The sequence below is a fragment of the Panicum virgatum genome, chromosome 8K (genome assembly GCF_016808335.1).
Source record: "Panicum virgatum strain AP13 chromosome 8K, P.virgatum_v5, whole genome shotgun sequence".
Classification (NCBI taxonomy): Eukaryota; Viridiplantae; Streptophyta; class Magnoliopsida; order Poales; family Poaceae; genus Panicum; species Panicum virgatum.
In genome coordinates this window covers 16,997,252-17,008,293 of record NC_053143.1, presented here as the reverse complement: position 1 = coordinate 17,008,293, position 11,042 = coordinate 16,997,252, and the positions used below count along the sequence as shown (strand labels likewise).

The following is an 11,042-nucleotide window of genomic DNA, read 5'->3' as shown; positions in this document are numbered from 1 at the left end:
GATTCAGAACCAAACTTAAAAACTTCAGTCAGGCCACCACCCTAAAAGTAAAACGGTGGGTTGGCATGTTCAGAGGCTAAGGTTTCTGCATTCAGAGAGCTAACGTTTCCTGACGAGTCTATGACATTACAATCAGCTCCAGTTCCTCAAACAAGGCATTGAAAAGTGAGGACAGGATATTCAGAACGCTCAAACAATACAAAAACACATTGAATGGCCATACAGGCACAATACAAACTATACATAAATAAAGTGCCACAGAACATATGAAAGCAAGAGAACAGAATGTTGAGTGACAACATCAAATAACAAACTTTTCCATTCGACTGCAAAGTACAACTAAAATGCCTCATGAGTCCTGACACTGAGAACTTGGCTCTGAAAAGGCTACAATTGATCCAAGCTTTGAGCATCATATCCTTGATGAGCTCTGGTCCGGTCCTGTAGGAAGAGTAGCATGTTTATGGAGCAGTTATAGAACTGATAGTAAACAAAGTAAAAAGTGCGATTGCACAAGAGGCGCATATTAAAAAAATAAAGAAAAAACATGAACAAAAGTAAGCGCCAAAATACTAGGGAAACAGCAAGTGAAGAGATGTTAATCGTTGTACCCTACAGTTATTTATGGAGTATAAAAGAACTCAAGTCAGCTAAGGAAACAAATCCAAAACAATTCCAAATAGTTCTACGATAATTAGGATCACAAAATAACATTGATAGCTAAGGAAAAAAAAGACACGAAGCATGCAGTAGCCAAATAACATCGAATCCAAATATTCATCATAACATACACAATAAAATGAAGTCATTTTACTGAGATGGTTTGCACACCTTTCTAAATATATACAGATTCATCTGGAAAGATATCCCGGCCATCTGCACCAGGTGCTGCAACATATACTTGGATGTCTTGTTCTTCTTTCGTAAAAACTTGATGAACTGCTGCGCCTTCGGGCAGTCAACCATGTACAAGTATTTCAGTGAGCTTAGTTTATTTGCTTGATCCAGTACTGGGCAATCCTGGGCAAACAAGTCCTGCAGCTTACTGAGATTGAAGATCCTCCTCAAAGATCTGTTATTCTTGACCTTGAGCCACACAACCGCAGGAAGGTTCACAACTTCTTCCAGATTATGAGCACCTTCAATGTGAATTCTTTTTAAATTGGCAATTCTACGCAGATCTTCTGGGAGGGCTCTTAGTTTTGGGCAATCAACGAGAAAAAGTGGTTTAAGGCAAGGCATCAGTACAAGTTGTCGAGATTCGATCTCCATCTTCTCGTGTAAAGTTTCTGTATTGAGGGACCAATTTTCCAAGTTATGCATTTCAAAGATGTGAAGCAATTCGATCTTTGTGAAAAAGGCTACATCATTTTTCACACCGTTGCCAAGGAGCTCTGCACCTATACTCATGACTGAATCTGCACCTCTAATCTGAAGAACAAGTAGTTCTGGCATCTGACCTGCTGGTGGAAGCTGTGAACATGACATGCACTCATTGAGATGCACGTGAGCCAAATTTGGCAGCTTATGCTCTGGTTCTAAACACAACCATTCTGGGAACCTTACACCAAGGAATCCTTCAAGGAAAATATATCGTAGGCTTGATGATGGAGTAAGCATCTCAAAGACCTGCTGGATCCTTTCAACTTCACTGACCTGGCAACGAGTTCTATTCATGCCCAATGTGCAGCGGAGCCTCAATTCTGTAAGATTACGGCAATTTCTGAGTACAAGCCTACCACTTGGTTTTGCTTTTTCTAGTTTCTCAACTGACAAACGTTGGACATTGGGGAGATATTGTAATTCTTCCAATCTGAACCCAGTCCCACTTTCAAAAATTCCTCTAAGGTTGTAAAGTTGCTGAAAGTTTTCAATTCCTTCTGGAACATGATCAATTGCTGTTTCTGCTAGGTCAAGATAGCTTATGTTGGGTAGTTTCGTTAAACAAGCTGGTAGCCTATTCAATTTACGGCAACTAAACAATGCGAGATATTCAAGACTGATAAGCCTTCCTGTGGACTCTGGAGGTTTGATAATTTCTGTAAAGTTTAGATTCAGCAATTTCAATAGGACCAAGTTTCCAACTGATTCTGGTATGGTTTGGATGCCTGTTCCACACAGAACTAAGATACGGATATGCTCAAGCTTTATAAAAAGGTCGTTGCTAATTGACTTGAAATTCTTGTTATACAAAATTAGGAGGCTCCTTATGCTCTTCTGCTCTTTTACAGAAGGTATTTCATCTACAGAACTACTGATAACCAAGCGGCGCAGATTTGGTAGTGCTTCGTTATTTTCAGCATTCCAAAATAAGGAGTGTGGTCCCTTGTCAAGTATTGTCCAAGTGACCTCAATAGATCATGCATTGTTGAGATACCTTTGTCCACAAATTCTGGTTTCGGTTGCAGAAGATTCCTTCTTATCAGTTCATGGTAGTACCCTTCAGCGATCTCATATAATGCGTAGTTGTGCTCTTTCCTTACAAAACCTTCAGCAACCCACCAGGAAGATGCAGAATCACGATGAATACCAAAATTTGAAGGTAGCAGAGAACACCAAAGAAAGCACAGCTTAAGTTGAGCGGGTAAGTTGTTGTAACTTAAATATAGTGGCCCTCCAAGTTCTTTGGGAAGTCCATGGATAGACCATTGGGTGTCTCGAATGCTCTCCCATTCCCCTCTTGTTTTTTTAGTGGATAGGACACCTGCAACAACCTTGATGGCCAGAGGAAGTCCGCCACATTTTTTCACTAATTGATACCCAACATCACTGAAGTCACTTATTTGCTCATATGGTATAAAAGGACTTCTTCATAAGCAGTTCTAGCCCATCATAGTTATTCATTTTGTTTACTTGGTGAGTATATGCTGCGTGCATTTCTTCCAAAACATCTACGTTTCTTGTTTTGACAAGGATACGGGTTTTCCAGCCTCTTTCAAAAGGCAACCGAAGAAGATCAATCCAGACATCAGATTTCCACACATCATCCAACACAAGAAATACACTCTTTCCTCTTATAGTGTCCATGAGATGTGGAAGAAGTTCGGTCTTTGTCTCAAATTGATCAGATGTTGCTCCAGCCATTCGTATTGCCTGCTTTTAGCAAACCAATCTCAGTGTAGCTCTGTGAAATGCACAACCATATATGAATTTGGAATTTCTCCCTTATCTTCTGATCGTTATATATCTTCTGAGCTAATGTCGTCTTACCAATGCCTCCCATCCCTTGAATACCAAAAACAGTTGATCTGTTCTCATGACAGTTACTCATGACCATTTTAACCATGTCATCAGCCGCCTGTTTTATATCTCTTCCAACAACCTCTAGTTCATCTATGGGAGATGTTTGACTTCTGTCCACAACCGTTACTTGAAACTGTTGATGGCTGATTCTCTCAAAGCTGAACATCTCTTTAAACATTTTAATTTCATCAAGTTTTTTGTTTATATCCTTAATTTTTTTAGCAGCCCTGTGATCAGATGAAATCTTAGCAAAACTCAAGAAAAAGGTCTGATTGCAACATACCAGTCTGGGCGACAGCAAAAGCTTCTGTGAGTGAACCATGAAATGATCTATGACATCATCCACATCAAACATAACATTGGTCATGTTCTTCCACCATGACTCTATCAATCTATCTTTCATTGCCAGAGCTTCGACATCCTCACGAACAGCACTGAAAGTATTCGAGATTATTCTTGAGCCTCTTGATGTTGTTTTTCACACTCAATGTCATCCCAACCTCATCTTGAATGACCTCACCAAGCTTTGTCAAGAATTTCAAAGTGAGAGCGTCTATACATGTACGGATGTACCCATACTGCTCAGACTGGAAAACCCTATGGATTATCCCTGGATACCACTTGGGGTAGGAGCAGGGTTCTGAAACTAATATCTCAGACAACTGCAGGTCACTCGAGAGTGGAAGGAGATGTTGAAATTGGAGAGACCAATGCCCCGCAAGTGAGCTGTTATAAATTGTCGTCACTGTCAGGACTCATGAGTCGTGACCACTTTACTTTCTTGCGCATTCCCATTTGGTTCCCATCTTTTCAATGCAAGTATAAACAATGCCCCGGAACAAAAACAGAAGAGTATGTTGCAGACCTGCAAGGCAATTCAGGCCCAAACCTCATTCTGACTGTACTATTATTCTATCCATGCACTAATCGTCTAATCCTTACTAATCAAGGCAAGAATGGACTCCATACTGAAATAGAGTAAGGTCTATTTCAGTATGGAGTCCATTCTTGCATTACAATGACTTAGACCCAATCCGATTCAAGTGCGTTGAGCAACTTTACCTGCAGACTGCAGCAAACCAGCCAACGAATCCCGTGGCGAAGTCGCTAGTCAAAGAAATATTAGTTTATTAGAAGAACAGGATCAGGTGAGATTGGGAAGATCTGATGAGACGCACACGGCAGACACTCCCGCAGCGTCCAATCATTTGTCTCCACTGACCAAGCTTCCATTTTTTTTCCTTTTTTCTAAAAAAAAAGTAAACAGGAAGAACAGAATTTGCGATAGATGGTGCATCATTTACATCGATCTTTGCACAGAGGGAATCACCAAAACAGGTCGTCAACACATTACACATGTTTCGCAGCAGATAAAGATTGGGAGAGGACCTGCGGAGAAGCGCCTCGGATCGGGATTGGTGCAGGAAGAAAGCAGCATGCTTGAAGCCTGAATATTTCCTCACTCCAGCTAGGCTGCATTGGCGACGCCGACTTTCGCCGCCGCGAAAAGCAGCGCTCGCCCGGAAAAGCGCCGCCGCCGCCGCCGGAGAAGGCTTGCCCAGTCGGTTCCAGGGTTCGACATGTCCGTTGGGCCGAGCCCATCTGCAACCGAAAAGGACTGCAAAAAATTTAGCAGGCCTCCACGGGCTCAGTTCGTCACATGGAGTGGAGGCAGAGGGTTTTTGGAACACGCGGACCACTGGTTTCATTTTTTTTTTCAAGTTAAAACGAATCTTCTATGAATTTGCTAAGACTAAACCAGATTTTATGTAATAATATATCCTTTTTATAACAAATATTTTTTGATAAAGTATAGTTGCCCTCTCCAACTATTGATGTGATCCAATTTACTCCCTCAGGCTGATATGGTAGCTGATATGGTGCCACATGTATGAAAACAGCCGAATCCACCAAGGGGTGTAAATTGAGGAAAAAAGCTGTTTTCCCGCATGGTTGGCAGCTACTACATAGCAGGAATGTGTTTTTCCCTGTGTCCACTCAGAGAATTTAGCATGTAATAGCCCAATATATATATGAGAACATATTAGGTACAAATCAATTTTTCTGTGCAAACCGTGCAAACTTTAATCTGAGCCAACGGATCAACATCCAAGGGACATGGGGATTGTGTAATTTTACAATTCACTGTCTACCCTTGGATTGGGTAATCACACTTTTACGAATCTCCCCTCCCACCTCCTGCGTCCTCTCCTTGGAGGTTGATCCGATGGTCCAGATTGAAGTTTACATGGTTTGCATGATGAGATTGTTTTGCACCTGATACGTTCCTAATATATATAGCTGTGTATGGCCCACAAGAAGTATAAGTTCTAAACGGTATACCGAAATGAAATCTTAATTGCACCATTGAGAAGATCTTTGAAAAAAAGACTACATTTAAATATATCTCGATAAGATTTTTTGGATAATATTTTTTATGAAATTGGAACAAATATATTATGAAGCTGGAACAATTTTTCCAACTTCAAAATAAATTTATTCCACTTAGAAATTGTTTCAAATATATTTAAGTGTGTTCTTATTTTGAAGATTGCATATAAAATTGCAAGACTTGACTCCTGAGAAGCAACATTAAGGCTATAGTTCCCTGATCTGAGTATGTGATACATTAGCAAGTGGCAGACCTATTTTTCTTCACACGGTTTTACTATATAACTTGAGGTTTGATGTGGCTCTGATGGACTTAAATCAGCTCCCTAGCCTGGGAACGCCGCCACCACGGGACTTCTATCTATTTTGTAGAAGATAGATAAGCCATTCATCTTTAAAGCTCACTTTGGCTCAATTAATTTAAGATACAGTGAAAATAGAAATTACTTCTTTAAATAACTTGATAGAATTGATTCAATATTTTTCTTAAACATGTTCAACATTTGATGTTCAAATATTGAAATTATAAAAACAAAATATTGAAACTAGATTAACTAAATATTGAAATTGCAAAATCAAAATGTTGAACTTCTCCAACGAGCGTCTTCCTTGGCGGGGTTCTTCTCCGCCTTTTCGGCGGAGCATTGGGCGGTGCAGCAGCTCGGTGTGGTGTAGGACCGGCGGCGGGGCCGCAGGCGGCGACGCACACCGCACAGCGGCGTGCGGACGTTAGGGCCAGGAGATGGCAACACGCGGCCATTGGGGCCGCGGGATGGCGGTGCGACTACCGACGGCAGGTGGCGGTAGGTAGAGTATGGGAGGACCGCGGGTAGTGGAGAGGGACGCAGGACAAAGAAAGATGAAGGTGGGGGCTAGGGTTTGAATGGGCCCCAAGGGTTGCAGTTGATTTGTACGAATCTTAAACACTGAAAGGTGGTTAAGCCAAAGTCTACCGGAAGATGAATATGAATTCAGTGTCAAAAAAAAAAGATGAATATGAATTCCGTGCCACAACACCCCGCCGGCCGGCCCCATAACAAAGCATTTTCTTCAACAAAAGCAGGCTGGACACCTCTATTAGGCCCAAATAAGTCCGCACAAGGCCACACTGAAAGGACATTAATCGCGTGATGTCGCCTAAAGGGGGGTGAATAGGCATTTAAAACTAATCCTGTAGATTAAAACACTTAAACCAAATGTCAGTCACCGACCGGTCAGACCGGTCAGTAAGACCGGTTAGACCGGTCCTAGACTTAGAAACGTAAACCAGCACTCACACCGGTCAGACCGGTTGAGCAGACCGGTCAGACCGGCCCAACACAGAACCTGCAGGAACAAGATTAAATCTCCCCTTTTCTAGCTCTAGCAAAAATACAACTTGATGTAGTGCTTATGTAGGTGTCAATGAATATATTCCACAACCCTGCACACATAGAAACAACACAACCGAGTAGATCGAAGCGGAAGCACAAATAAAGCAAGAGCACAAGTGTGAGGCAAACCAAATGAACATGATGCAAGGGAGACACAGTAATTTATTTCACCGAAGTTCGGATTCACCATGTTCACCACGTGTAAATCCTACTCTCCGTTGAGGAAGCTTATCGCGACCACAAGGTCAAGCTATCTCCTTCTTTCTACTATATGACCATGTGCCCTCGTGGCACACGATCGTTGCTACAACAAACTTGCCGCTGCTCACCACAAGCTTGGGAGCTAGCCGGCGATGCCTAGCTGTCTAGGAGGCTTCACCTCCAAGAGTAACAAATGCTTCAATCGAGTTGGCCGACGCAACCGCAAGTGCTCAAGCTAGGGCTTATGCTCTCACTGCTCAAATGATCTCTATTGCAAAGGTTTCACTCAACCCAACTCAAGGATCTAATCTTGATTCACTCAAATCTCACAAAGAGAGGTTGGGGAGGACTTCTCAAGTGCTCTCACGGCTCAGAGATGGCCCTGGAATGTAATGGCATCAGCACCCCCGAATGGGTGAGGGTGTTGGGTATAGATACCCCTCTCTCAAAAACTAGCCGCTGCTTAGTCAATGTTTGACCGGTCAGACCGGTCCCCCATACCGGTCAGACTGGTAGGTTTGAATTTACTAGCCGTTGGACCCCGACCGGTCAGACCGGTCGGTAGGACCGGTCAGACCGGTCACAGTAGGTTTTCTGCTCCCAAATGTTTCTCTCTGATTTTTCTCACAAGGGATAGCTATGAGCACTTTTGGTAATGTCAATCCACTGATGTTGCATCCCCCTTGATAGTACGGCATCCTATACTCAAGTTCACATAAACTGGCATACACAACACTTGAGCTTGTTATATCTTGATCAAGCCGAACTCCTTCAATCAATATCTTGAGGTTGTCAACATCCTTAATTCAATGAGCATGCTGCTTGAGCTAGAAACATTGAATCTTTCATCATATAAGAATAAAATCCATCTTTGATTCCAAAGTCACTTCGATTTTCCAAATAATGACACTCCTCAATATAGAGCTCTCCATGACTCTAGGATCTCCGTCGTTTTGACCCGTATCGGTTTCCTTGCTCCTCCTAAGCCGACGCTTGCGTAGCATCTTGAAACACACCTCTCGGTCATCTCTACCTTTATCCTAACCGTTCATTTTGAACTTTACATTGATTTGTGTCATGCATGAAATCTTCTTTATCAATATGAATTCACCATTTAATTTCATATGCAAGCTTTCCAATTTGAGACAACATATGCATATCAAATCATGTCTCATTTACTTTTCTCTTGCTTGCTTCCCTTGACAACAATATTCATCTCATATGACAAGTCTTTCCAATTTGAGACTATGCAACAACATATCATGACTCATTCTCACAACCTTTGCTTGTCATATGAATCCCACATAAATTAACAAGCTTCAACAATATATTAGAGCCTTTTATATCAACATGAATCCCTTGCTCTCAATTTTCTTTTACAATTTTGCTTGCCATTTTGAGTCCCACATAAATTCACAACCTTTAATACTTTAGAGCTTTCATATCAAGCATGAAAATCTTGCTCTTCCATTTTTCTTTCTCATTCTAGCTTGTCACATACAATGATTTTCCAATGGGACATACACGTTTGCTTGCAATACATGAGCTATATCATTCCACAAATTACATACATGCTCATAATCACATGCAAACAAGTTAGTCCTTTAATCATGTTGTCAATCAATACACCAAAACCCACTAGGGGCCTAGATGCTCTTTCAATCTCCCCCTTTTTGGTGATTGATGACAAACCGATTAAAGCTTACAAAAGATATTCAATAACGCTTTTAAATTCTCAGATTTCATTTGAGCTCCCCCTCAATTTGTGCAAGTGAATGAACTTCTATGAATTTGGCCTCAAATGCCAATTTGCACAAATCGAAGAAAAATGGAACTCCCCCTGCATCCGTGGGGTGCAAAAGTGTATGTGTGCCTACACAGAATTCTACACGTTATGCATTATGTCAAGATAAAAACAACTCATCACAAGAGAAAGAACATGCCTTTGTCTGGTGCCGACCGGTCAGAACGGCTCACAGACCGGTCTGACCGGTCTGCCCCAGACAGCCAGCCAAAAACCACAATACATCAACCAATTGCATCACACTATCACAATATCACTTAGATAACATAAATAAGGTTCTTAACACCCAGTAGCACACAATACAAATGTCCTCAAGTCCACACACGAGATAAAGTACGAGATTATTACAAATTTCAGAGTTACAAGGCACAGACCGGTCAGACCGATCAGTCAGACCGATTAGACCGGTTTGTCACAAACAGATACACCATTCTGAACTGAAACTCTCTCTCTTCTTCTTTTCCCCCCCTTTGCCTTCTGTCTCAAGCTTTAATCCTCTCATTCTCCCCCTTTGTCATCCATCACCATAAAAGAGTTTGGTAGAAGAGCTTCAACTCATCTTCTACTGTCCATTGCCGCCACCACTTCCATTGCCACCCGAAGGAGATTGTCCATTCCAAACATGAGTGTCTAACCAAAGATTTGAAACCAGATAAGCATTTTCAGGCAGAGTAGTGGCTTCAAGAGAATTTGGACATATGTCTAGCGAAGAATTAGAGAAAGATGATATAGAGCTAGACATACCAAAGTGTGGTCCAAAGAGAGCATCAGAAAGTCTCGCGGCAGCCATATCTGGTGCAGAAGTGTGCTAAGGCTCAGACTGAAAGTCATGCAAAGGTGCCATCATCGAGGAGGAGGCAGATCCAAAGCTGCTCCCTCCAAGATGTGTGAATGGTGGAGGAGCAAAGGACGGTGCAGCTGCAGATGAGGCTCCTGGTCCATGAGAATCTAGCGGTGGAGGCGGAGGATCATATGAAGAGCCACCAACATCCGGATAGAAGATATGACCATATTGCTCAAAGTACCCAGAATCAGCATATCCCTGCATCCTTTCTTCCACAGATGGAATCACTGGCTTTGGTGGTGTAGGAGAGACAGGTGAGCGAGGTGGCTGAAGATTCATTGCATTGTGCATCATTTTCACTGAATCCCTTTCTTTCTTGCTAGCCCTCCATTGCCTCTGCTGCTCTACCTCAATATCTCTTTGGCTCTTGCACATCCCCACAAAATAGGTTAATCAACTTCTTGATGGGAGAAGATAAGCCGTGCCTGTGCTGCTCAGGCCGAGACCGGTCAGACCTGTCCTGGGAACCGGTCAGACCGGTCCTAGTCTGGGCAGCAGGAGACGACTGCTGCTGCTGCGGAGTGTGCTGCTCTCCCTCTTTTTCTTCTATATCTATATCATCCTCAGCTTCTGAGTATCTGTGAGGTGAAGGCTCTCTCCTATGCTTAGGCATTTTAGGACGAAAAGACACATGTTCTACATCCGTTTGATATTTGGTCTTTGTTGCCTTTTCAATCAACTCCATCAAGTATGGCGCATATGCACAGATCTTTAATGGGTTCTCTGAGATATACTTGATTTCCTCCCATATATAATCAGCCATACTGGAATCTTCTCCATTTGGCCCAAAGCATGCCAGCAAGTTCTTTGCATGAAGTGATATATCTGATGGGTTGCCACCTCTCTGAGATATGGTGTTTCTAAGCAGCCGGTTTATGATGGAATAATAGGTGTATAGCCCGGTTGCTTTTCCTACATTTCCTATCTCACTCCTGGGATTCATGAATTTTATTTCCTCATTTAGGAGAACCACTTGATTATGAATCTTGGTCCTGTTTGCATCATGCCTATCAAGCCCAAGCACACGAATGAACTGAGCAAATGTGGCTCTATAGTAGTTTCCCTCAGTCATCCAGAATATTGCCCTATCACCTTTCAGATATCTAAAGTGCACAATGGCATAGAACTGGGCAATGAGCTCCTTGTTCCAATCTTTCTGAAATCCCTTGAGATTCTTGACATGTTT

At 42.2% G+C, this 11,042-nt stretch overlaps 1 pseudogene; it reads right to left on the bottom strand.

Annotated features, from left to right (window-relative positions):
• Window positions 1-220: 220 nt before the first annotated feature.
• LOC120644076 lies at window positions 221-4,856 on the bottom strand (annotated as a pseudogene).
• Between the last annotated feature and the right edge of the window lie 6,186 nt (window positions 4,857-11,042).